The 27,559-nt window shown below is 39.7% G+C and overlaps 1 non-coding gene across 1 annotated transcript; it reads right to left on the bottom strand.

The window, feature by feature from the left end:
• Nucleotides 1–12,827: 12,827 nt before the first annotated feature.
• LOC114702853 lies at nt 12,828–27,543 on the bottom strand. Its single transcript, XR_003736044.2, has 3 exons — nt 27,400–27,543; nt 13,213–13,352; nt 12,828–12,955 (listed from the first exon to the last, which is right to left on the bottom strand). It is a non-coding gene; the product is annotated as an uncharacterized LOC114702853 (transcript).
• Between the last annotated feature and the right edge of the window lie 16 nt (nt 27,544–27,559).

Genomic DNA, 27,559 nt, shown 5'->3' on the forward strand with positions numbered 1-27,559 from the left:
CTGGCTTCTATGTCTATCTAGTGGCTGTTCTGTTCTCTGACTCCAGATAAGTTTATTAGGGTGCAAAATATATTGGGGGACACAATATCACCACAAAACAGAATTATAGTAGTTATTTTCATATTCAGTTTGTCATATGCATTTATATTTATATTCAGTTTGACTCTGATGTGAACTGATATATTTCATTGTATATTCCAAAATATTGTTCCATCTTTATCTGTGCATGTTATACACACTCGGAGGGGTTTTTCCCTCTTTTAAGTAGGAAATGAAGAATGTTTGAGGAGGTGGTTAAAAGCTTCTAAAAGGACAGATCAAACTAAAAAAAAAAAAAAGATGATTCTGAGAGCACAAAAATTTGGTGAAAAGGTTCAGCTGAAGCAACAAGACTTGTGTTTGTAAATGGAATGTACCAAAATACCTTTGGGAATTTGAAGGATATTGGGGAGGGCCTTATGGGAGGGAGGGTTTGGAGGGAGTAAAGGGAAGGGAGAAATGTAATCAAAGTATAATCTCAAAAATAAAAAAATTGACACAAAAGAAAAAAGAGAGCATCATTCTTTGGCTTACAAGATGATGGGAGACTTTAACGAAATGAGTGAATTAAAAATGTGCAGGATGGAATTGGAGGAAGATGGGAGAGGGTGGATTGCAAAGGCCAGTATGCATTATGTATAGTTGTACAGTTATTAAAAACAATCTTGATAAAATATTTGGAAATAAAAAGTATAGTTTATTTATGAAAAAAAGAAAGAAAGAAAGAATACAGCTGTTGCTGGACCTGACACGTAGTGGAAGAGCATTGGTAATTGGTTTGCAGGAAAGGTTTGGGAAACTGTGACCAAGCAGACTCCAGAAAGCCTAGAATGCTGCAGGTGGCTTCAGGGGTGACGGCTCCATAGATCAGAATGCTGACTGATAACGGCTAGGCTGATGAGATTTCAGATAAAGATGAGCAATCTGACAGAGATTGTTCTGTGGCCACTCCTGCTCCACTGTGACCACTAATCTGGAGGTATCTCATCCATTTCGGAGATTCTGTGGGAAGCTGAACTTCAAGTTGACAGAGTAGTTAATCTGCTGGAGGAAACTGCACCACAGACTGGCCGCAGTGTGGGCATTACTGTCTGCTTCTAATAGAATGGACAGAGGAGGGCAAAGATGTATGAAGATGGGCAGTTTGTTGAGAAAATAAGCACAAATAAAGGATCAGTCTAAGGGTGCCTTAGTTCCCTTTCTTGTTGCTCTGATAAAACACCCTGACAAAAGCAACTCCAGGGAGAAAGCATTTATTTTGGCAGACAGTGTGAGGGGACAGCCCCCCGTGGCAGGAACGCTGGCAGCAAGGGCTTGTCTACACATTATGTCTGCAGTCAGGAAGCAGAGAAGGATGAGCTTTGGTGTGCAGCTGCCTCTGTCCTTCTTGCAGGGTTCAGGACACAGGGTCAGGGAATGGCGCCATCACGATGAGTGGTTCTTCTCACCTCCATTAACTTAATCACAGTGCTCCCTCACAGGCCTGCTCAAAGGTTTGTCTCTTAGTTGATTCCAGATACTGTCAAATTGATAATCAACACTAACATCATAGAGGATGCAGTTGCAGTTATTAGTGCCATTAAAACTTAAAAGTAAAAATACATCAGCTTGGAAATTTAGAATACAGATTTCTGTACATTTAAATAATAGGTCACATGTGAGGAAAATCATTCAAGGAAACACAAATTAGATTCTGTGAGACACAGTTTGAGGTTAGTTCTTCATAATAAAAGAAAGCAAGTGTTTTGTAATCACAATAGGAAATATTCCTTGAAAGTGTCTCAGGAATTAGTAAGCTATAAAAGGTATATATAAAAGGTATAAATTTTTATTTTTTTAAAAAAGAAAGTATTTAAAATTACCTGGGGTCATATGTTTTGTTTAGCATAAAAATAGCATAATTTGAAAACTGACTGTGGTTGAAGCATGCTTATTTGTCTGCGTAACAATAAAATATTTTTCTTCTATAAAAAGTTGGTGTGAAGGTTCAGCTGAAGCAGCAAAACTTAATGCTTGTAAATGTACCATGCCCAAGCTGTGTTAGAATCTGCAAGGGGATTGTACCACAGTGTTGTCAGAAGTTCGAGGACATAAAGAGTGTTTGCTAATCTTTCATAAAAGCTATCTCCATAGCCTTAGATATTGATGAACAGTTAAGTAATAAGGCAAGTAGCTTAGGATCAATTCATTATCTGTTTGAAGGGGGATAGCCTCAAAGAAAAGTAAGTATGGATGAACTGAAGACCATTTTCTGTAATCTATAAATTCTGTATGAATTGATCCATAATTCACATGATTGGGGAGGACACAGTAGGGAAAGTAGATGACTTCTTAATAATCAACAAGATGTGAAAGCAATTTCAATATCCAGTGATGAATGGATAAAGAAAATAAGGCATGCATGGAAACATAAATGTCACATAATATCACACATATGTAGAACCTAAAATAGTTGATTATATAGAAGTTGGGAGTAGGAGAGTGGTTATGAGGAGATTATGTTATTGAATGGTTGGGTGAGGTTGGTCAAGGTATACAAAATTTCAGCATTTAAGTAGGGTGAATAAGTTCATGAGATCAATTGTGCTATACAGTGACTATAACAACACATTATGTTCTTGAAAATACTGCCAGTGGATGTTAAGTGTTCCTACTACAGAAGTGCTAAATATAGGAGGTAATAAATACTTAATTTACTTAGGACTACTCATTTTATTATATATGTGTGAAACATAATGCATGTTTCAAAACATCATGCTGTCCACATAAATGTAATCTTTAATTGTGGATTTGAAAAATAAATGTGATTAAAGTGGCATGAGGATACCTAACTCCTGTGAAGGAGTATACCCTTATACTAATTATTTGTAGCTGCATAATAAGCTCAGGAGCTTAAAGCAATGTATATTTATTATTTCCCTTATTTTGAATCAGGCATTCAGGCAAGCCTTAATGGGTTCTTCTCCATCAAAGCTTTATCAGATACTAGTAAATTAATGACCAGATAATAAAGCATAAATTTTTTTAGAAAGATTCAATCTGTTGCAACCTGCTAGAGCCTCAGTCAGTTGCTAATCTTTGTCTAGAATATACCTCCATTTCCTCATGAAGATGTGGACCTCTCTATAGGACACAGCATGACAAAGTACTTTATTGGAATGAGCAAATAGGAGAGCAGAAATCTGATCGTGGCAGAAGCCAAAGTCATATGCTAATCTTGGAATTGGCATCTCATTCTTTTTGATATTAGAAGCAAATCACTAGGTCAAGCATGTATTCAAAAGGAGAGACATTTATAGAACATGACTAACATGAGGTAGAGTCATTGGCAATGATCAAAGAAATAACACCATCGATTGGCCTACTTTCCAGAGCTTCACAGTGAAATGAAAGGTAAGATCTGTACTGGATGTGTATTGATTGAGAAAATTCTACATCAGTACTTAATGTCAGAACTTCTGGTACAAAAGGGTACAAGTATGTTGTCAATGAAAGAAGGCATTACCTGAAAATAGGACTGTATCTTCCCATGAAGAAAACATTTGCAAAAGGATAGAAGTCTCTTAATATATCAACTCTGATCAGTTCACTTCTGGGAGTGGATTAACTCTAACACAGAAACAAGAGCATCCTTTCCTGTTCCATGTTATGAAGTAGACTCTACCTTGGATACTCTAATTACATAAGTGATACATCACTCAACTCAGAGACTACTTATATCCCCATACCAAATGATACTATGACAGGAAGGAACCTTCCTTCTCATATTCCATCATTAAGCAGTGTCTTCTGAAATCTATTCAAATGAAATCTTAGCAACTATCCCACAGATCAGGTTGCAATGTGTCAGACAATAATATTTTATTATGGATATATAAAAATCACCTGGAGTTATAGCTAATTAAATATAAAACAAATTTAAATTGAAAATTAGGAATAAATAGATAAATTAACTTGAGGCTGGAATAGCTTTTTTGGGACTTTTAAGAATCATATATTAATTGTACAAAAGAATGAGCTTCACCATGACATTGTCATCTCAAAAGCATATAGAATCTTAGAAAGCCAAAAACTCTAAAATAAATAAGTTGATAATCACAATTAATGTATTTTGTGGTAAAATTTAAAATATTTACACTGATGACATTTTAAAACAAAATTACATTCTTTGTTAAGGTAAAATTATATCACTTGCAGGAAAGTGGATGCAAGTGAAATTATCCTATCAAGTGAATTTACTCAGATTCACAAGGACAAACGTCACATTTTCAAAATATTTGTGGACCTAGATTTTTATCTAGAAACATGAAATAATGTATGTGTATGTGATATTACACTAGAAACAAAACTGTAGATGAATGAGAGGGACCAATGGGAGAAGGAAGGGGCAGAAAGGGGGCTGGCTTTGGAGACAGGGAGAGCATGGTTAACGTACATTTTCTCAGCTGGAGGATGGCCCGTCTATCAAGCACTTGCTTTGCAACGTGGTGACCTGGCTTGACCCCCAGAATTCACCACTAAAACAAAGTATGGAAGCATGGGCTTGGAATCCCAGTGCTGAAAAGGCAGAGACAGGAGAAGTCGGGGCCTTTCCAGCCAGCCCTTCTAGCCAATTTGCGAGCTTCAGGTGGTGGATTCTACATCATTGAGAATGACACCTGAGACTGTACTATGGCCTGCACATGCACATGGACATACATTTGCACACAGACTTACATACATATGCAAAAGTATACATACAAACACACATGTACACAAATGTGCATACATGCATAAAAAGTACATTGTCGAATAAGCAAATGACAACATATCTTGGTGTGGATGTGGGGGAAAGTAAACAGCTTATACACTGCTTGTGGGAGTGCAAACCAGTACAACACCTATGGAAATCAGTGTCGAGGTCCTCAAAAAACTGAAAATAGATCTACCACATGACCCAGCTATACCACTCTTGGACATATACCCAAAGGATTCTATAATCTATTACAGAGATACTCATCAATCTATATTCATTGCTGCTTTACTCACAATAGCCAGGAAATGGAAACAGCCACGACATCCATCAATTGATGATTTGATAATGAAAATGTGGTACACAATGGAATATTATTCAGCTGTTAAAAAAATGAGATTGACAGGTAAATGGATGGAGTTGAAAATAATCATTCTGAATGAGGCAACCCAGGCACAGAAAGATAAACATTGCATGTTTCTTATCATTTCTGGATATTAGCTTTGAACCTTTTTTTTTTTTTTGAGACAGGGTTTCTCTGTGTAGTTTTGGTGCCTGTCCTGCATCTCACTCTGTAGACTAGGTTGGCCTTGAACTCAGAGATGAGTTCACTTGAACTCACTGTCTCTGCCTCCTGGGTGCTGGGATTAAAGGAATGCACCACGGCTAGCTTTGAACCTTTAGATAGGTATAGTCCATTTGGAATACCCACAGAGGTCAGGAATTTAGTAAGGAGCCATTAGGAGGGCCTTTCAAGAGAAGGGAGATAGAACACAGTGGTATAAAATGTTAAAGGTGTATAATGGAACAAGAAGCATTAAATTGGAGTGGAACATGGGAACGGAGGGTAGAGGATAGAATATGGGAAGGATAACTAACATTAAATGCCGTATGAAAAAGCCATATGGAAACTTATCACAATAGAAGCATCATAAGATATATACATACACATTAATATAAAGTTTTATTGGAGTTATCCTAAATGGAGGTACAATACCCCAAATAGACATCTCATTTTGTTAACAAAGAAAATCCCCAGTACCAGGAATAGGTTACCTCTTTTTGAGTTGCTGGCCAATGAGGGCCACATAGACCTTCCCCAGAATAATAGACTATTGCCAGTACTCTTGACTACTCTCCAGAACTTGATGATTAAGACTGTTACAGACATTGCATATTTGAGTCACAAAACATGGAGAAATCAAGGTGGTACTCACCTGGAACCTTCATTCCTATTGGCTGGCTTGTATGGCACTGGAAGGTGCTATGCATACTGCTAGGAGAGAAAAATAACCCACAGTACCACCCATCTGGGAATACTGAAAGCTATAAGGACTGGTCTAGTCAGATATGCCCTCTGGTGTGATGGTGGCACAAGTGTTATGAGGTAACCAACCACTTTCTGATCGGATCTAAGGCCTGCTCCATGAGAGGGAATCCATACCTGACACTATTAAAGGGCCCAAATAATGTGGCTAGATAGGTCTTAGGCCCCAGGGGAGAAACCATACTACTATTCTGCTGAATGAACACACTATTAAAACAATTCCTAGTGACACTTTTTAGCTATACCCAACAGATCAAAGCATCTCTCAACTCTCATCAGAGAAGCTTCTCTTTACAGTAGATATCAGTTAACACACAGAGATTTCTGGCTGGCCAATGTGCAGAGAATAAGAGACTGTGTGGTGCTAAGCACTAAATGGGACATACATCTCTCTCTCTCTCTCTCTCTCTCTCTCTCTCTCTCTCTCTCTCTCTCTCTCACACACACACACACACACACACACACACACACACACGCGGCTCAGGGATCTTTGTGGAAGCAGTGAACGGAATCAGTGTAAGAGCTAGAGGTGGTTGATAACATCAAGGAAACTTTTCTAGACACAACAGAGCAGTTGGACATAGGGACTCACAGTGATTGTGACAGCCTGCACAAGCTCCAGCCAGACAAAATCCCAGGACAAAGATGGGAAGAGGGGCACAACATCCCACCACTAGCTGAGGAGAGAGTCAGTTTTCTTTAACGATGTGACACCTGGTAGGTTGACCACACACTAGTTCAGACCCCACTACTGAGACTAGCTGAGCAACACAAACTGAATTTGATGGAGAAAGAAGAGGAAGAAGAGGAAGAGGAAGAGGAAGAAGAGGAAGAGGAGGAGAAAGAAATAGAAGAGGGACTCAAAATCGAGTGGGAAGGGATGGGGTAGTGAAGAGTGGTTATGGGAAGAGTTGGGGGAGGGAGGGTGAATACGTCCAAAATACATTGCATGAAATTCTCAAAGAATTAATAAAAACATGGTTTAAACAAGTACATTATCTACTTGTATGAAATGTCCTTATGGAGCTGAGTGGATGTGGGGCGTGTAAGAACACTTTCTCTGGCAGCATGAGTACTTAAGGTCTAATAGCACGTAAAGAGCCAGGCATGGCCATCACACATGTAAGCCCAGCATTGAGGAGAAGAAACGGGGGTGGGGTGGGGTGGGGTGTCCCAAGAGCTTGCTAGCAAGTCACCTTAGATGAAACCGCATGTGGCCGGTTCAGTGAGAGACCCTGTCTAAAAAATCAGGAAGATATCAAGGTCTTCCTCTGGCTTCCCCTCTTGCATGCTTGGGTGCTCACCCCTACCCTCACGTGGATGCGTCACAGAAATGCATTCAGTCACACAAAAAGAAAATGACTTCATGAAAGTCAATACTGTGTACAATGAATATACACCAATAAACATTAAATTTACTAAAATACTAAAAATGAGCCTGGGGATATAGCTAAGTTGTAGAATACTTCCCTAACATGCACGAGGCTCTGGGTTTGATCCCCAGCAACACATTACACAACAACAAAAATGACAAAAATGACTCCCTCAAAAATGGCTGTGGTGGCCATGCCTGTATATGCCATCACTAGGAGTAGAGGCAGGAGGATCAGAAGTTCAAGGTCATCTTCAGCTATATAGCAGGTTCAAAGTCAGCCTGGGATACATGAAAAGAAAAGTTAGAAGATGAGCAGATTATATATAATGAACTAAAATTAGTCCAAACCAAATGAAAAATAAATGAATCATTCCAAGAATCTGAAATGATGGAAACCCTGTAAGTCTTATTAAAATTTGGAATGTTGTTCTCTGGTAAAGATGTGCTGCCAATGACTAGCAAACTACCTACAAGGATTTTTTATCATCTATACATTGCATGTGTTGATCAAATAAGTTCATTCTAAACTACATTTCTTTATTTCCTTAGTATTGACTGATTATTGACTGAAGTACAGAAAAATCTATAGATTTCGTCTTATACCTGAAGACTGCATTTCTCTCAATACTTTATGTTGCATCCTGCATTCATATACACATAAAACACACATATTCACATACACACATGTACACATGAATATATATGTAAAACAGATTCTCACTAAGTCTTTGCAAATTTAAAGCATAGGAGAGAAAGTTGTACACTACCTCTATACATACCATTCAAACACCACACTAAGCACACTGGGAAAACAAGCCTGAAGCTTATACAACTTGGAGATACTGCTTTAAGAAAGAAGTATGAAATTGTAAATACAAACTTAGATACATCAGTTAATTTTTATTCACAATGAAGCTCATTATAATGCATTACATTTTTTTCATTAAAAAAATTGAGCCAGATGTGGTGGGGCACACCTTTAATCCCAGCACTTGGGAGGCAGAGACAGGCGGATCTCTGTGAGTTCGAGGCCAGCCTGGTCTACAAAGTGAGTTCCAAGACAGCCAGAACTACATAGTGAGATTCTGTCTCAAAAAATATTGATTAAAATATAATTACATCATTTACCCTTCCCTTTCCTCCCTTTAACCCTTCCCATGTCCCCTCCCTCCAGTTACTTCCATGTCCTATTCCTCACTCCCCCTCAAATTAATGAACTCTTTTCCTTGATTATTATTGTTACATATATAGGTACAAATATATAAATACAAATTGCTGGCTAAAAAACCACCATAAAATGTCACAAAACCTACAAAAGTATACATCTCTTATTTTGCATTTGTTGGTTACTCTTTTTTTTTTCTTGAGCTGAGGATCGAACCCAGGGCCTTGAAGGTTATTCTTCTTTGTTTCATATAAAAAGAATTACAAAATATCATTTGATAATTTTTAGTTATTGATAACAGATATACAAATAATAAAATTCATATGTGAGTATGTGCTATAAATTACATATATATGTTTCATGAAGGCAGGGACTACAATGAATTCTTTTCAATCAACTTCTATTTTTAAAAAAGCAAAAAATAGCCGGGCGGTGGTGGCGCACGCCTTTAATCCCAGCACTCGGGAGTCAGAGCCAGGCGGATCCCTGTGAGTTCGAGACCAGCCTGGTCTACAGAGTGAGATCCAGGAAAGGCGCAAAGCTACACAGAGAAACCCTGTCTCGAAAAACCTAAAAAAAAAAAAAAAAAAAAAAAAAAAAAAAGCAAAAAATATAGTTCATGCATAATTAGTTTCAAAGTCAGCTAGTAATATGAGAGCCAAGTATAGACAAAAGATCTGAATATCTATTGAGTTGCAAGTAAACATGCAATGTAGAATGTTGTATTAAAAAAGTAGAATAATATTTATGTGTAACTGAATGACCTATGATATATGATAAGGAGATCATTCAACTTATTGTCGTTTTTATTATTTTATATATTTTTCTTTTTATTTATTCTTCTCTCATACAATACATCTTGACCACAGCCTCCTCTCCATCTACTCCTCCCAGTTGCCCCCTACCTCCCCTCTCCCCCAGACCTACTGCTCTGCTGTTTCCCGTCCAAAACAGAGCAGGTTTTTAAAAAAAAATAAATTAGTATACTTTGCTTAATTTTTGTTTTGTTTTGTTTTTTGAGACAGGGTTTCTCTGTGTAACAGCCCTGGCTGTCCTGGAACTCACAAGAGATCCATCTGACTCTGCCTTCTGAGTGCTGGGATTAAAGACGTGTGCTACCACGGCCCAGCACTTTCCTTAACTTTTAAGTTATGAACTTGGTACTGGTTTCATATGGCAGTTTTATACACATAGGTTATTATACTTTGTTCTTATTCACTGTTTCCTCACTGTCCTCTCCCATTCCTCTCGTTCTCCATGGTTAGTGGTCCTCTTCTTTCTCCCTTCTCCTTCCATGCCATATGCATCTCATTTCCCTCACCCTTTTATGGTCCATTTCGCCTCCATGCCCCCTCGCACAATTTGCAATCTGGGTGGTGTAATATGGGCTAAACATGTAGTATCTGTCTTTTTGAGGTTGGTATATTTCACTCAATATAATGATTTCTAATTTTGCCCTTATTTTTGAAAATGCCATGGTTTATTTTGTTTTTCTTATCAGCTGAAACATTTTCTACTAGGTGCACATACTAAATTTTCTTTAACCATAGAACCTACGAGGGGTTGACTTTCTTAGCTATTGTGAAGAGTGGCAAAAGAATGGATATGAAAATATCCTTGGATATTTGTCCAGGCATAATATAGCTGGGTAATATGATAGTTTTATTTCCAGGTTTCTAAAGAATAAGCTTTATTTTATGTATATGGGTGTCTTGCCTGCAAGTATATCACAGCCCAGAAGAGGACATCAGATTCCCTGGAACAGGAGTTACAGACAGTTGTGAGCTGCCATTGGGGGTGCTTGGGATTGAACCTGGATCCTCTGGAAGAGAAGCAAGGCTCTTAACTACTGAGCCATCTCTCCAGCCTCTAATTTCTAGCTATTGAAAAACCTTCATACTCCCACTGGCATTACTATGGCTTTTTCTTTTTCCCACGCCACAGTATCATCTATTGCCTTTTTTTTTTTTTTTTTTTTTGGAGGCCTTCCGACTAGGATGAAATGAGGTCACAAAACAGTTCTAATTGGCTACCTTTTTTTTTTTTTTTGTTTTTGTTTTTTTCGAGACAGGGTTTCTCTGCGTAGTTTTGCGCCTTTCCTGGTGCTCACTTGGTAGCCCAGGCTGGCCTCGAACTCACAGCGATCCGCCTGGCTCTGCCTCCCGAGTGCTGGGATTAAAGGCGTGCGCCACCACCGCCCGGCTGGCTACCTTTTTTGATTGATAATTTTTTAAAATTTCTAAAATTAAAATTTAATTACATCATTTCCCCCTTCCCTTTCCATTCATGACACGTCAACAATATAGATGCCTAACCCAGACCTGAAGGACAACACCAGCAGACACACTAAAGGGGGAAAATCTCACAGGCTCACCCCTAGACAAAGAACTACAAACAACTAACGACTGCTGAGAGAGGGAGAATTAGTCTTCCCCAGGGATGAGCTCCTAAGTAGTCACCCCTGAAATAATATACAATGAGAACTTTAAATCATTAATTATGGATACCGAATAGCGCTGTTTAGGTGGTTCTATCTCCAACACAAAAAAGAGTCATTTTCAAGATATATACCTTAAATAGAATGTATCTCCCAATTCTATTTAACTGTGTTTCATGCATAATGAGTGAAAAACATCAGCACATAAGAATACACATAATACATTCATACTAACATTTGGCTTAAAATGTACCCTGGTTTTTAACAGGGGGTTCTAACTGACTAACTTTTTTCCCCAGTATCAGAGCTTTATTAGGAGGAGGTGGGGCAGAAGAACCAGGTCTGGGGGAGACGCATGTGCAGAGTAGAGAGAGAGAGACAGAGAGACAGAGAGAGATAGAGAGAGAGAGACAGACAGAGAGACAGACAGAGACAGAGACAGAGAAGAGGTAGTGTGGGGGGAGAGAGAACAAAGAAAGCTGACTAACTTTTAAAAACAGTTTTTCAAATACTTTTTGCTATTTTACTTGTTTTGACAACTGTCAATTCAGATCATTAATCCATTCAACAGTTCATAATTTGATTTTCTGTGTGTATCTAATTTTCCAGGTTTTAGAAATGTATTCTTTATCCTCTATCTGGGGTATTTGGATTGTAATTCTAGGTATTAATCCCATGTCTGATGTAATTCCCCCCTAATTTCTTTCATGGCAAGTTAATTATTGATATATAGAAAAGTTACTGATATGCATGTATTGGTTTTTGTAATTGCTAATTTGCTGAATGTGTGTGTCTTGTCGAAGTTTTATGACTGAGTGTTTAGGGTCTTTTAAGTATAAGATCATATCTTCTTTGGATATGTACAGTTTGACATCCTCATTTCCTATTTCTTTTCTTATCTTTTTTTTTGTTGTTGTTGTAGCTAAACCACCAAGCCCATATTCAATACAGTAAAGAGAGTGAGCACCCTCATCTCATTCTGGCTTTTAGAGAAAACACTTTCAGTTTCTCCCTAGTTAGCATAGTATTTGCTGTAAGTTTGCCATATACAGTCTTTATTATGTTGAGATGTCTTTCTTCTATTTCATCTTTCTGAGGGCTTTTATTGTAGAACAGTGTTGAACTTTGTCAGTCTCTGTTTGGTGATATGATCACGTGATTTCTCTCCCTGAGTCTATTTATGTACTGAGTTAAATTTATTGTCTGCATATATTGAACCCACCATACAGCTCTGCAATGAAACCAACTTGGTCATGGTTATCCTATCATGATCACATTAATGCAGTCATGAATTCAATTTGCTAGGAATTTATTGAGAATTTGTCCTTGTGTTTATTGATATTTGGAACTGGTACATAGTTTTCATTTTCTTGTCTTTATCTGGTTTTGATTACAGAGTAACACTGACTTTACAGAATGAGTTTCATAGTGTGCCTTCTGTTTCTCTTTTGTGAAGCAGTCTGAGGAATGTTGATAATTAACTCCCTAAAGGTTTGAAAGAAGTGGTATTCTGGCTGGCCATGAGTTTTTATTTTTTCCTATGCAAGCTTTTAGTATGACTTCAGCATCATAGTATTGTGTTCAATTTTCTATTGCTGTGAAAAAACACTGACCAAAAGCAATCTGGGGAGGAAAGGGTTTATTTCATCTTACAGCTTGTAGTCCATCATGAAGGAAAGTTGAGGCAGGAACTCAAGGCAGGAACCTGGAGGCAGGAACTAAACAGAAGCCACAGAGGAATGCTGCTTACTGGCTGGCTCTCCATGGCTTGCTCAGCCTGCTTTCTTATAGAACCCAGGACCACCTTTCCGGGGATGGCACTGCCCATAATGGTCTGAGTTCTCCCACATCAAGCACTAATTAAGAAAATGCACCACGAACTGTTAAAAAAAAGAAACAAATGGAGAAATACATGGGTAAAATAGGAAGAAAAAAAGCAAACAAAAAGAGTTGGAGAAACTTCTTTCTCAAACCTCAAAACTTGTCTACTGCCAATATATGGCCAGGGGATGAGAGTCAGTTGAGCGTGTGAGCCTTTGTCTTTGCTATGGATTATGCTGGGGTTGAGCCTGTATTGAACATGTGTATGATGCCCACTAGCTATCTTCATCTTATATCGTTTCCCTGTTTTACATACCAGAGGCCACTGCTGGCCATATTTAGCTCTGCAGTGTGTGGGCTAGGCAGGTTCTCTGACCCTCTCAAAGCTCCCTCGATCATATCTTCTGGTGTGACTCATGTTCCAGCTGGGGACTGTCTCCCAAGTGTGATGGGAACCTGAAAAGCAACCACAGTACTGAGATGCATATGGGCTGGGGACCTGTCTTTATAACTCAATATATCCTAAGTTGCATATGCTCTTCAGGGTTGTCAGGCTCTGTATCAGCAAAGAGTAGAAAGATGGCTAAAGAAGATGATGCACTTGCTGACCTCAGACTCAGGGCTACCAAATGTCACTGTTTTCTTCGGTTTATGAGCTCTGCTCCAGGCCACTGGGGGCTGGGTTACATACTTCACTGCCTAAGCTGAACCATCTGCAGCTTGCACTTTTGTTTGGTAATGCTGAGCCCATCCCCTACTTCCCACAGCTACCTCTCAGGGCTGTATCATACCCTGGGGTTCCCTGGCTCATGGTTGTTCTCGCTTCTCAGTCTCCCCACCGGGGGCAGGGCTCATTCTTAAATGGCATGCTTTTTCAAGGTTACCAATATCTCAGCGCTGTCCTCTGAACCATATAGACTGGTGAGATGAGATCTCTCTCCATTGCTAACTCATCTGCTGGAGGAAACACTGTGTCACCCAAAGTCTCAACATGACTCGAGGCTTGTGAGTTCTGTGGACTTGCTTCCAGCATAGTCCTACCAATGGAATTGCTCCAGGGTCACCTGCTTTACCGTTCAGAGCATCTGCTTCCTTTCTCCTATTTGGCAAGTAGCCCAGATGGAGCTGCATTCTGTTTGCCTTACTGGGCTGCCCATCCTTTTCTTTGCATTCTTCAGATACCCTACTATTACCTCTGAGGGTTTCTGAAGCTCGTCCACTCTGTGGAATAAAGTCTTTGCTTTCTTATGAGACTTGTACTTAGCCAGGCCATGCAGAACCAATTTTTGGCCTTCCTTATTACCCAAAAGTCTAGTGGTATTGTAACTGTATATGAAAAGTAAGAGTTAAATGTCATATCATGTAAGAATTCCTATTTGAAATCATTTGTGTGTTTGAGGAGTGACTTATATTGCTTTCCATGAGGAAAGGTTTTGAGAAATAGTGACATCAGCCAAGTTGTAAGCCTGTGGAGATTACATATACAGATATCAAGAAAACATTATTGCTGTGCTAAAATACAAGAGAGAGGAGAGAGAGAGAGAGAGAGAGAGAGAGAGAGAGAGAGAGAGAGAGAGAGAGAGAGAGAGAGAGAGAAAACAATCTCATTGGGTTAAGCAGATCTAAGAATTTGGAATGAGAAATGGCAGTTTGAGGAAGTGTTAAGAGAAAATGAGAAATTAATAGAAAAATGGTCTGATATGGTTGTCGAGACCAAAATTTCTGCATCTGTACCTCACCCTTGTTAGTCTCTGAATGAATGAATGTCTATGCTTTACAAGGATATCTTAAAAAGTCTAAAGAAGCTAGGTGTGGTGGCACACACCTTTGGGAGGCAGAAGCAGGTGGATCTCTGTGAATTTGAGGCCATCTTGGTCTACAGAGTAGGTTCTAGAACATCCAGGGCTACACAGACAAATCCTGTCTTGAAAAAAAAGCCTAAAGAAAGTCACCTCTACCATGCTCCTGCAGTCCTCATTTAGGGACATGTTGTAAAATCTCAAATTCCTTTGGGCAAAAACCAAATAAATTCGGGGATGCCCATCAGGGGAGGCAAGGTTTTATAGCTGTTTTTCAGTTTCTTATATTCATAAATACAGCCTGCTCAGTCAGTATAATGTTACTTGTATATATGTTTTTAGGGCTGACCATTTGTCACTGGACAACCAATTGGTGTGCTCTTCTCTCTTTTTAAAGGAAGATTCTACAGTAGTAGTTTTCATATGAATTTTTTGAAAGGTCTTTAGCATTATTTATTCCTCCCCACACTCCTTCCTCTAACCTGCTCTCCTCTCCCCCACTCCAATTTAACCTTTCCTGTTCCATTATTCTGGAGAATTGTCTTAGTTAATTCAATTAATGTAGGAAGACCCATCCTACTTTAGGTAGCACCATTCCCTAGGCAGGGGTCCTGAACTGTGTAAGAGTGGAGAGATTGAGCTGAGTGCACTTGAGCATGCATGCATTCATTTCTCTCTGCTCTTGACTATGGCTGTGTGTGATATGACCAGTTCTCTCAAGTTTCTGCTGCCATGACTTCCCTCTTAATGGACCTCAACCTGGAGTGAGCTAAACCTGTTCCTTCCTGAGTTGCCTGTTGTAAGGGTGTTTTATCATAGCGATAGAAATAGACTCTAATGGAATGTTCTGTTTCATTCTTGATGCCATATTTCTCTCTCTCTCTCTCTCTCTCTCTCTCTCTCTCTCTCTCTCTCTCTCTCTCTCTCTCTCTCTCTCTCCTTCCTTCCTTCCTTCCTTCCTTTCCTCCCCCCTTTCATCCTTCCAAATTTTGTTAAATGTTTATCCATTTCATTGATATTTCTAAAAACCAGTCTTTTACTTTTGTGATATTCTTTGGTCTTCTATTTTCAATCTTATCAGTTTCTGATCCATTCTTTATCATGTCTCTCCTTCTTTATTTCTATTCATTTTGTTCCCTTAAAAAGGACTCTTTAAATATAAGACTGTTATTGACTTAGGGCCTACAATTTAAAAGTTATATATATATCTGCCGGATATTCTGCAAGAAATGTGGCAAGCACCAACCCCACAAAGTGACCCAGTACAAAAAGGGCAAGGATTCTTTGTATGCCCAGGGAAAGCGGCGCTGTGACAGGAAACAAAGCGGCTATGGTGGGCAGACTAAGCCTATTTTTGGCAAAAAGGCTAAAACTACAAAGAAGGTTCTGCTGAGACTTGAGTGTGTTGAGCCCAACTGCAGATGGAAGAGGATGCTGGCCATTAAGAGATGCAAGCACTTCGAACTGGGAGGTGATAATAAGAGAAAGGGCCAGGTGATCCAGTTCTAAGCTGATCTTGTTATGAAGACAATAAAATCATGAGCTTGTACTCTCCTCTTACAATTGCAGTTGGTTTTGGGGGAGGAAATAAACAAATTCTCTGAAAAAAAAGTTATATATATATTTTGATACTTCATGTTTATCAGTGAATTATTTGGAAGGGTATGTTTAGTGTCTAAGTGGATAAATCCTTACTGTCTTTTTTCTTCATTTCTTTTGGGGCACTGAGGCATTGAACCTCAACCCTCATGCATAAAAGGTAAGCTTTCTATGAATTCAGGTTATAGCCCCAGCCTCTTTTTTTTGTTATTTTCCCATTTTTTCACTCTTAGTTTGAAATCATTATTACCAGAAAGCAAGGTTTATGGTTGAAATTCTTTTTAAAAGCATTGAGATTGATTTATGACTTATAATATGTTCTTTGTAAATGTACGTTGTGAATGTTCTTATGAATGGGTAGTTTAAAATAATGACCATCCAGAGCAAAAAGAATCTTTGAGAGGTGTTACCTTGACTTAGGTGGAAGACTTATGGAATGTGTTCCCAGATCTATGCTCATAAACATCTCATTTGCCTGAAGACTGATCTGCACCTTGGTCTGACTTTGGTGCAACTACCAACACTAACTACTAAGGAGTGTTGGAAAAGTCTCATACATTAATGTTTCAGGAGGCAGTACCAATGAATTCAGCGTTGGCCATACATTTTGGAAATACCTTTTAACTCACATCTAGCTTGCTGTTCTGTAATTTAAGATCAGTTTTGTATGCACAAAGTACCAAAGCAGAATATATCATTGCCAGGCAAGGCCTGCCAACCTAGGTACCACAGAAGATCCAAAATGCATCAAATCTGGGCTCCAGTTTCACTGACTTTAAACTAAGACTAATTGTGCATCTGTAGGAGGCTTCCTGGGGATTTCAGTGATCTGTCACTGGAACATGCTTGCTGCAGTAGTATTGTTTGAATGAGAATGGCCTCCATGGGCTCATATATTTGATTACTTTGTACCCAGTGGGAGGAGCTGTTTCAGAAGTATTAGATGTATCATTGTGGGAAGAGGTGTGTCACTGGGGATGGGCCTTGAGGTTTCAAAAGACTCATATCATTCCCAGTGTTCAAAGGTGCACTCCCCCACCTACTATTTGCAGATCAAGATGTGAGCTCTCAACAGCTTCTGTCACCATGACTGTCCCACAATCACAGACTCAAAGCCTCTGAAACTGTAAGCCAAATAGTAACCTTGATCATAATATTTTGTCACAGTAATAGAAAAGTAACTAAAACAGTGGTTTGAGTGAGATCTCCATAGTCTTGGACTTTTAAATACTAGGTCCCTAGTCGATGGCTCTTTGGAATATTTAGGAAGTATGGCCTTGTGGGAGGAAGTATATCACTGGACACAGGATTTGAGAATTTAAAGCAGTGGTTCTCAACCTTCCTAATGCTGTGACCCTTTAGTAAACTTTCTCATGCTGTGGTGATCTCCAACCATAAAATTATTTCATTGCTACTTCATAACTGTAATTTTACTACTATTATGAGTCATAATGTAAATGTCTAATATGCCACCCCAGAGGGGTCAGGACCCAAAGGTTGAGAACCACTTGTTTAAAGCATCACACCATTCCCAGTGCTCTGTCTTTGCTTCCTGCTTATGTTTTCAGCTGCAAGGTCTCAGCTTCTGCTCTGACTACCATGCCTGCAGTCTGCTGCCTCAGGTCTGTAGCATAGACTCTCTGGAACCATAAGCCAAATAACTTCTTTCTCCTATAAGTTGCCTCGGTCATGATATTTCATCACAGCAACAGACATGTAACCGATACACTTGGTAACCTCAATAACATGATACATATGAAATTGCTTCAAATAATCTCAAGCCCTTCTCAATCATGGTCTCAGAATATTCTGCTTATTTGAAGTCCAAGCTAAGAGACATGTCTTAGTCTATGGGGCAGACGTTCTAACATCAGTATCAAAACAGATGGTAAAGGGCTGTTAATCTCCTCCCTAACTTCTCTCCATTGTTGCTTGATATACTTGCCCACACAGGACCCAGAGGTAGCCACATTAATCAGTAACCCCCACAGGCTGACCTTCTGACCTTAGTATCTTTATAAACTTTGACAAAGGAATCAAATATCTTGGCTGTGTTCTGAAAACAGAACTGCTCATGTAGGAGCCTACCAGGAGACACATCTGTCTGTGACCCTGGAGACAAACTAGAAGACCTTTGTCTCAGTTATAGACATGGAAATAGCCCTGCTACTCAGTTTTAGCCCCTCTCAGTCACGGGATTGGTTACGGCTGCATGCCTCCAAGTCCCTGCAGTGATTCAGTGCAACACTGTCAGGCACATGGAAGAAAGCACACCCATTTGTGCATATAATAAGAGGACTAGTGGCCCTTGTGTGAGTGCTGACCTGGGAACTGACCTGATATTCCCAGAAAAAAAAAAAACCATAAGAGCTGTTTTCGAGTCAAGAGGTTCAAGGTATTACTAGACAGTCTAACCCACTCTGATAGCAGACAGGATCCCCATTTGGTAGATCAAAAGGCTATGTTAGTATTCTCATTGCTGGGAAAACCGTATCTGACAAAAAGGGTTTTGGAGGTGGAGGGGTTGATTGGGCTCACTGCTAGGAAGGTATGCGGTTGGGATTCTGCATCTCCTCATGGATTCATCACTTCTGGAACAAGGAAGGATGCAGAGAAAGGGGGGTGTTAGTCCTCAGTTGGCTTCCTCCTTTCCCCCTTGGAATTCAGTCCAGCCCCCCAAGCCTGAGCCCATGGGATGGTGAATCACACATTCACAGTGTGCTGTTTTGCTTTAGTTAATTTTCCCTTAGGGACTCCCTCACAGACACATCTAAATGCATGCCTCACTAATGTCCTAGCAATTTTCAAATCCAAAATAGTTGACAAAGAGGACTAATGACCATACTATTCCACTAACCACAGACCAAACTGTAAACTCAGCTGGAATATTGCTTATCATATAGTAGGACTAGGGTTTCTTGCCTCTATCTGTTGGCCTGAAGTCCTTAATTCTGAGAGACTTCTTTCTACGGCCCTCTCCATCTTCAAAACCAGCATGTTTTGAATCATTCTCTTGTGTTGCATTTCTTCCACTTACCCTTCTGTTGCTAAGACAATGAAATTCCTTTGAAATGGCTGTCCTGGTTTGGTCACACGTTCCTGGGTAATCTTAAGGTTAGCTAACTCAGGTCTTAAATTACATCTGGAAAAGTCTGCTCAGGAATACCCATATTAATGTCTTATTGAGTAATCAGAGAATGGAAACTTTGTAGGGCAGTTTTAGCATCTTTCTCCTTAGCCTCATAAATTCACATCCATAGAAAATGGAAATTAGAAGGCATCCTCATTTAAAGTCCTCAGAGGTTTTTCTCCACGGCATTATCAATTTAATGTCCATTTAGCTCTAATGTGCCCAAGTTTATCATCTCAGTCGTGAACATGAGATATGGTGAAAGGTCCCGGTCCATCTCTGAAGCATACCTTGGAGAGCACAGTCCTTCTCTGTCTGTGCCGCCAGCGCTCTCAGCTTGCAGTGCTGAGGTGTGTGTGTGTGTGTGTGTGTGTGTGTGTGTGTGTGTGTGTGTGAAGGTTAGAGGACAACTTGCATGACTTGCTTTTCTCTTTCTGTAACAAAGGATCCTAGGGATCTCCTTCATGTTGTTAGGTGGCAAGTGGCTCATCTACTGAACTATCTCATCAGCCCCTATGTCCTTTTATTTAATGATTTTTTTCAGATAGCACATTTTTGTGATGTGTATTGTTATCCATTCTGGAGATAGCAGAGTATCATGCATTGCTATTTATTCTCAAATATCATGTCCCTTATTTGTAGTATATTTTCCATTTCTATTTAATTTAATTACAACTACTGATACCTTATAGCTTTAATCTGAATTTTTTTTACTTGTGCTATCTTTATTTCTCTTTTCCCCCTTGCCTTTCATTTATATCTTTTTGATTATTATACAGATATGCATAAATTTCATCAATTCAAAAACAATTTGTAAGAAATATAAGTATGGCTTCCAACAGAAGTGTGATCCCTGGTCTTGGTACCAACTTGTCATATATGAGTTTGCAATGAAAAAGAAACTTTCAAATTAAATAATTTGTAACCAGAACTTTAATCTCAAGGATCCTGCCAAACATTAAAAATGACAGCATTGGGGGAGAGGGGACACTTGCATACTAATTCCCAAACTCAGCTCCACAAGAACCTTTGAACTGGAAGGACAATAGTCTCTCGATATCTCAGATTTCCAAAGAAAGACTATTACAGAAGCTGTGTATTCATATACAGCAATCATATGAGGAACTTAGGCCCCAAACAATGGTTAAATGCCATTCAATTTGTTGGATTCTACATACTTTATAACTAGGCAACCTTTGCCCAGAGTGTATACTAGCTGGATTTTTCAACAACACTTGATTGTAGTCAGCTTTATTTGTTGGCTTGTGTTCACAACAGCTTTTAAAGAGTGCTTAGTCATTCGCAGCTATGAAAGAAATTAAATCTCTGTTCAATGGCTGCCACTTTGGTTTCAGCATGTCACACTTTAGGCTGAGCAAGACTTAGGGATTTAGTTCAGTCTGTGAAATTAAAGTTCATAGCAAACCCAATCTTCCTTAAGGAAACATTTTTTTTTTCGAGACAGGGTTTCTCTGTGTAGCTTTGCGCCTTTCCTGGAACTCACTCTGTAGACCAGGCTGGCCTCGAACTCACAGAGGTCCTCCTGCCTCTGCCTCCCAAGTGCTGGGTTAAAGGCGTGCATCACCACCGCCCGGCAAGGAAACATTTTAAAGTAACAATATTTTATGTATTCTGTGCCTCATACAAACCATTTCAAACCATAAAGAATTATATCCTATGTGGTTTCTGTTCCAAGAGACAAATCTGAGCAGCTAGAACACCTTAAAATGTACCAAGCTTACAAAATTTCAAACCAAACTTGAATTTTCTGTATACACTCCTGTTGAATGAAGTTATTTTCTATGTACCAGCTCTCTTGTAAACTGTTCTTTTTCCTTTGACCTAGATGGGCTACCAGACCTAAAGAAGAATGTGGACAGCTGTGACTTATCTCCCAAGGCAGTGACCTCTCTCTTCTCTATCTGGATGAGGGGAAGGTTCCCAGGGGAGGAAGAACCTAGAGGAAGAGGACCCCAGGCCCAGAGTAGCCACTCTCCCTCTCAAGGACTGGCTCTATGGGCATCTCAGCAGCCTGCTGTGTTCAATGTTTGATATCCAAATTAAAATGGTGCTTGTTTGGAAGAACTCAGCAGAAGACTTAACTTTTTGTCATGAAATGTTTTTTTCTCCTACTGTGATTGATAGTTTTACTGGGTATAGTAGTTTAGTCTGGACTTGCATCTGTAATGGTGTCTTAGAGCTTGTAGAACATCCATTCAAGCCCTTCTTGCTTTTAGAATCTCCACTGAAAAATTAGGTATTATTTAATAGGCCTGCCTTTATATGTGACTTGGTCTTTTTGCCTTGCCATTTTTAATATATTTTCTTTGTTCAAAACATTTAGTGTTTTGATCATTATGTGTCACAGGGAATTTCTGTTCTTGTCCTATCTGTTTCTTGTTCTGTGTGCCTCTTACACCTTGATAGACAATATTTTCCTTAGATTGGGGAAATTTTCTTCTATGATTTTGTTAAGAACATTTTCTGTGTCTTTGACCTGGGTTTCTTCTTCTTCCTCTGTTTGATATTTTCTTAGTGCCCCATATTTTCTGGGTGTTTTTTTGTTTTTATTTTTGTTTTTGCATGAATCCTCTTTAGATTTAACATTGTCTTTGACTGAGCTATCCATTTCTTCTACCTTGTCTTCAAGATGTGAAATTCTCTCTTTTACTTCATTCAATCTGTTGGTGAGGTTTATCTTCCAGCCTTTTGTTTGGCTACCTGAGTTTTCCATTTTGAGTTTTAATCAGCTTGAGTTTTCTTTAGAGATTCTATTTCTTTGTTAAATTCTACTTTTATATCTTCAATTGTTTTCATTATTCCATACACGTGTTTGTGTTTTAATGGTCTTCATTGTAGCATGAATTACATATCCTCTTTAAGGTCCTTGAACATATTCATAATTGCTATTTTGAAGTCCTTATTTCTTTTGTAGTTAAAGTGGCTTTCTTGGGGCATCTTACAATGGGGTGCTGGCTTCTGAAGGAGGTATTTGTCTTGGTTGTTGATGTTTGTGGTGTTGCAATGGGATCTAGGTATCTAGAGTTATGACATTTGTATTTTTTCTTGGTGTGGATAAAACTGATCTCACCTTCGTTAAGTTACTGTTTGGTTCTTTGGTTGCTGCCATGCCAGTCTGGTGTGTTGTGGCTCGGCAGAATGATGACTAGTTTTCCATCTTGTGGCTGCTCTGGGTTGCAGGTCTCATACCCTTAAGTAGTTTCAGGTCGGTACAGTGGGTTGTGTAGGTGATAAGCCAGCATGCAGGGGAAAGGGTTTCTTAAACAGGACTCAGGCTCCAGCTTCATGAAGGGAGGCAGACACAGAAATAGGGGCACCCTGGATATAACCACAGATGGCAGGAGTCCCCAGGGAATGGAGGTGGGTTGGAAAAGGGGGCTGAGATATGCAGTAGCAACTGACCTAGGGCTACCCAAGAGAGACCAGAATGGAGGAGGGGAAGGAGGGCACAGGTAGCCAGCCTACCTAGGTCCCAGGCAAGGCTATGGGATCCTTGTTGTGGCCTATGGGAACACTTAAGAGTGTTCTTTGTTTGGTGGGGAATCACAGAAGACTGGAATTGGGCTGGGAGGAATGTCTGAGGCAGGTGGTGAGGAAAAACTAGGGAGACCCTTGGTTCACACCAGGAATAGTGGCCAAGTCTCAAAGGAACCCACTTTTTTTTTTTTAACATTTTGTCTGTGATCTGTCCTGAGGAGTTTCTTCTCTGATCATGTCTGTTTGCAGTTCTGCATACTCCTTGTATTTAGATGGCTCCTTCATTCTCTAAGTTTGAGCAATGTTCCGCTATGCTTTTATTTTTATTCCACTGTCTATCTATGACATTTGATCTGCCTCTGCTCTTCTACACCATTAATTTTCAGGTTTAACCTTGGGAGCATAGCCCAGAATTGAGGAAACGTCGCTCACATGCTTTCATTTTTCCCTCTTGTATGCATCTCTTTGTATTATTATCTCAAATTCGCCCTCCATCCTTGAAATGAATTCTTCTCCATGGTCTTGCCTGTTGATGATGGCATGAATTGCTATTTTATTTGATTGTCCACCTGGTTCCAAGTATTTCTGTTTGAGTGTTTTGAAATGTTTCAATATCCTTGCTTCACCCCACCCCCATACTTTTGCCTCTAATTTACTAACTGTGACATTCACTTTGGAGATTGTCTTGTAGAGGCCTGGGGCGAGTTTCCATACGTTCTGCATCTTTTTGTTTGAATCTTCTATATGATCGTTAATTCTTTTCAAAAAGTAAGACTGAAGTCTTTCTCAGATATTTCTGCTATCTTTGTAATTTTAGATTTCCTTATAGGGGAGTTGGTTGGCTGATGATAACATTTGGTGGTTGTATCATATTCTTTGCTGTGTTTTGCACATATTATAGTGGGTTTGTTTTTCAGTTTTAACTTCCCCTTGTCCAATCCTATTTGGATATTTTGTTTTCTGTAATTTGTCCTAGAGGTATATCTGCCTGAAGTTTAGCTACGGGGACTGGTGTAACTTGGTGTTGATTGTCAAATGCAGTCACTGATGTGATCTGCACTTGTCAGTGTGCCAACAGGACCAAGGGTGGGGCTGCAGGCTGAGCAGCGAGGTAGCATGGTACGGTGAAAACCTTTGTGACCCTCTGGATTTTGTGAACACGTGGGGAGCAGGGAGGGAGGGAAGGGGGAGATACCAAACATCAGACCCACCAAAGTCTGTCTACTATCAGTGGGCTGTGGATAGAGCCATGAACTCAAAGTAACCTCTGAGGCCACAGTCATATAGACTCTGGATCCTGCAAAGAGCACTGGAATCTCAGGAATCAGAAACCCACATCCACACTGACCTTAGAGACTACTGGAACCAAAGCCCCAGTCTCTCGGGAAACCCTGGGCACACTCGGTGCCAAAGCTTAGGTTTATCTGTATTTATCTCTGAGGTCACTGGGATGCAGACCGTGTTGTGGGGTTCTTTCTGGTGCCAAAGAAGCCAGATATGTGGGCACACTGTGCTCTGTGGTCCTGTAGAAGCCAGATATGTGGACACACTGTGTTCTGTGGTCCTGTAGAACCCAGATATGTGGACACACTGTGCTCTGTGGTCCTGTAGAAGCCAGAAGCCTAGTCATACACTGCTTCTGGTTCCACAGAAGCAGAGACCTGAAGGCCAGCTGCTCTCTGCTCCTGGGAAAGTCAGAGGCTTGGTCATCCCTTTGCTCTCTGATCTCACTGGAGCCAGAGGCCTGGTCTTCCAGTACTCTCGAGTTCTGAAGAAGCCAGAGGCCTAGCCTTGTAGTACTCTCTGGTATGGCTAGAGCCAGAGTCCTTGAAACTTGAAAATAAAAAAGAAGCTAAATATATAAAATGCAAATTACTCGATGAACAAGAGTTGAAATAAAATGACTGAAGAATCACTCACAAATTGTGTGGGCTGTTTGAATTTTACTAATGACTTTAAGGTATTGGTGAGTCTATTCCATTAGAATTTCACAACAGAAACTACCTTGGATATGCTTCCTCCCCAAGTCTTTTTAGGTTCTAGTCTTCTGGTTTTTCCTCTCTCCCCTGACATACAACTTCTCTTTTATCTGTCTCTCTGAAGTCTTGGAAAAGCTTTACACTTTCCTGTGTGGAAAAGTTTAGTTTTCATGTAGCTAATTCTATTCTTTTTTTTTTTTTTCAGCTGTGTGGGTAGAAGCTCTTCTTATTTTTTTCCTTTTATTTTATTTTACAATACCATTCAGTTCTACATATCAGCCACGATCCCCTTGTTCTCCCCCCTCCTGCCCCCTCCCCTTCTCTCCAGCCCACACCCCATTCCTACCTCCTCCAGGGCAAAGCCTCCCCTGAGGACTGAGATCGACCTGGTAGACTCAGTCCAGGCAGGTCCAGTCCCCTCCTCCCAGACTGAGCCAAGCATCCCTGCATAAGCTCCAGGTTTCAGACAGCCAACTCATGCAATGAGCACGGGACTGGGTCGCACTGCCTAGTTGCCTCCCAAACAGATCAAGCCAATCGACTGTCTCACCTATTCAGAGGGTCTGATCCAGCTGGGGGCCCCTCAGCCTTTGGTTCATAGTTCATGTGTTTCCATTCATTTGGCTATTTGTCCCTGTGCTTTATCCAACCTTGGTTTCAACAATTCTCGCTCATATAATAATTCTATTCTTATATATTCCACCTAGCATATACTATAAAAGTCACAAACTAGGTAGCTATATTGTATAGTATTGAAGAAAGCCAGATAGCATTAAAGAGGGAAGGCTTACTTTTCAGATTGTGTGTGTGTGTGTGTGTGTGCGCGCGCCAATCTACATAGAAATAACTAAGGAGTGTGCTGTGGAAAAGAGAAAAGAGGTTTCTGCAAATGAGGAAGGCTTGCCTCATTAATGAGATAAGGGACTAATTGTCCCTGTTGGTTTGTCGTTATAGAAGAGGTGGCAGCCCTGTTTTTATGTTGAAAAGAACACAAGTAAAGACATAAAGTTGATGGTGGTGAATGTAAATGATTTTATACTCAGCAGATAATACACAAGCATTTTTAGTGTTTCAATTTTAAATTCTTAACAGTTTATATATTCCATGGTGTTTGTATTACTTTAGTTTTGTTACTTTTTCAAAAAAAAAAAATTCCAGGCATAAAAATTATCTGACGTTGATTTTTGAGAAGGTAATACAAACACACATATTTATATTCTTTATGTTAACTACAACTAAAACCCCAGATATTATGTACAAAACAAACATAATAATACTATGAAGTGTTGTGGGATAATCTTTCTGATTGGCTCAATAAAAAACAAAATGGCCAATAGCTGGGCAGAATTTTCAGGGCAGAGAAAACGCTGGGATGAAGAAGGCAGAGATGCTGAGAGACACAGAGGAAGCAGGACATGCAGGAGAAGAGGTAACAGCCACAAGCCATGTGGCAGGAGGTAGATGAATAGAAACGGGTTAACTTAAGTTATAAGAACTAGTTAGGAACAAGCCTAAGATATAGGCCAAGCTTTCATAATTACTAAGAAGTCTCTATGTCATGATTTGGGAGCTGGCTGGCGGGACTCATTGCAATGAAAGGAACAGAGAAGAAGAAGAACAGATATGATCTTAAGTCATAAGAAACAACAAGGTGATGAGTTCTATACATTTGTTTTATATCCCAGCCTGGGTACTAGAAAAAGCAGCAACTCATAAAAGCCATATTATGCAGACAATAGTCTTCTAAACTCTTGCTTACTCTAGCCAAGGAACCTGGAAAAGGAAGGGCTAACATAATACTTTTAGATAGTAATTACTTTTCTTTCTTTCTTTCCTTCCTTCCTTCCTTCCTTCCTTCCTTCCTTCCTTCCTTCCTTCCTTCCTTCCTTCTTTCCTTCCTTCTTTCTTTCCTTCCTTTCTTCCTTCCTTTCTTTTTTTCGAGACAGGGTTTCTCTGTGTAGCTTTGGTGCCTGTCCTGGAACTCACTCTGTAGCCCAGGCTGGCCTTGAACTTACAGAGATCCACCTGCCTCTACCTCCCAAGTGTCTGGGATTAAAGGCGTGCACCACCACTGCCTGGCATAATTGCTTTTCTTAAGACAAACATCACTGAAAAACAATGGCTCCCTCCTTTCTAGCAAAGGCAAGGTGCAAAATACAGTAAACTGAAATAAGAAGTAGAATAAAGCATCATAAGAGAGAGGAGAACAGATTTCCTGAAATTGGGGATAAATGAATAGAAATTAGTCTGAACAACAGAGGTAAACATGACTGAACATGAAAAATAAATCTTTAGGAAACTGGAGGACCATAAAATAGACAGAGAATATGGCTTGAATGTATTTGAAAAAAGCAATTCCTGACAATGCCTCAAGTATTCAATAATAATTCCATATGAAAATAATCCCAAAGAATTATAGTCAAGACACAGCATAGTGAAATATCTGAAAACCAGACAAAAACTATCTTGAGATCACTGAGAACGAAGTAAAACGTTACCTATATGGAAAAGCTGACTCAGTGACAGCAGCTGTTCTCAAACGAAGACACAGATGTCATAAAGAAATGCTGTACCAGGCTGAAGAGATGGCTCAGTGGTTAAAAGTACTGGCTGCTCTTCCAGAGGTCCTGAGTTCAATTCCCACCAACCACATGGTGG

Source organism: Peromyscus leucopus, chromosome X (assembly GCF_004664715.2).
Source record: "Peromyscus leucopus breed LL Stock chromosome X, UCI_PerLeu_2.1, whole genome shotgun sequence".
Lineage (NCBI taxonomy): Eukaryota > Metazoa > Chordata > Mammalia > Rodentia > Cricetidae > Peromyscus > Peromyscus leucopus.